The following is a 1,518-nucleotide window of genomic DNA, read 5'->3' on the forward strand; positions in this document are numbered from 1 at the left end:
GGGAAAAGTGGGTCGAGGGGAGGATAGATAAGTAGGAATACTATAACGGATAAAGAGAAAAACGGATATATATGTGTGTGTATATGTGTATGTATGTGTGCATGTATATACACATACATATATGTGTATATATACATATATATAATATATAACACATACGTCTATATAAATATTTATTTATATATAGTTAGGTTGTGGTAGGGGAAAAGAGACAAAGTGATAGATAAGTAGATGAATATATATATATAGATAGATAGATAGATAGATAGATAGATAGATACACACATACATACATGTATCTATATGTATATATAAGTAGAGAGAGAGGGAGAGAGAGAGAGAGAGAGAGCAAGAGTGAGGGAGGAAAGAGAAAGAGAAGAGAGAGAGAAAGAGAATTTCTGTGTCTGCGAGTGGTGGGCAGAGGCAGAACCTTAGACAATGGAACAGACATATATAGAAGAGGGAATGAAGAGAAGAAGGAGTTGTTTGGGAAATTTATAAACTAATAACAAGAACAAAAACCATTCAATGTGTGAAAAGGAAAACGAAATTTGAGATGAAAGAAAGTGTTGAAGACGCTGGTCGTAATGATTAGCTCAGCAAAATGGCGTCCGTTTCATATAATGGTGAGACTTATTTTCCAATTAGATTCCTCAGTATATACACATGCATACACATATAGGCGTGCATGTGTATGGATATGCGTATGTACGATCATGCGTGCGTGTACATACATACATACATACATACATTCGTACATACATGCATTCATGCATGGTGTATACATATACAGTATATATGTATATCAATATATATATATAGATAGATATACGCCTGAATGTTTGTGAGTGTATGTATGTTTGTGTATGTGAATGTGTGTGTGTGTGTATGTATGTAGGAAGCTTAACGTTAATAGTTCGGCAAAAGTTTAGTCACACACACACACGCACGCACACATATATACTACAATGCATACAATATTATATATCCTGTACGTATTATACATACATATATATTATGCGTTTATATGTATATGTTAATATATATTATGTATAAACCATTGCAAAGGCTTCCTTATACGATATGTGCTTCATTGAACGACGGGATCCAATTATTGGGAGGACATCAAATGTTAGATTACACTTGGCGCTCTCTTTATACACACACGCACACACACAGACACACACACACTCACACACACATACACACACACATATATACGCTGCGACTTCAATTTTCAACTGTTGTCTGATCTCCGGTCCAAATAATTATGTACATAATTTACGATTTCACAATATACATTATTTATAACTGGTTCCAGTGTCCCTTCACCAATTCCATATTAAATTCCATTTTCCATTCCAATGAAGACATATCATCTGAGGAGATTTGCCATTTTTGATGCCTCTCTGAGAGTTATTATGTACACATACAGCCTCACAAATATTTGTGGATATCTGTATGTGCGTATGTGCATATATATATATATATATATACATATACATATATATATATATA

This window comes from Octopus bimaculoides, chromosome 17 (assembly GCF_001194135.2).
Source record: "Octopus bimaculoides isolate UCB-OBI-ISO-001 chromosome 17, ASM119413v2, whole genome shotgun sequence".
Taxonomy (NCBI): Eukaryota; Metazoa; Mollusca; class Cephalopoda; order Octopoda; family Octopodidae; genus Octopus; species Octopus bimaculoides.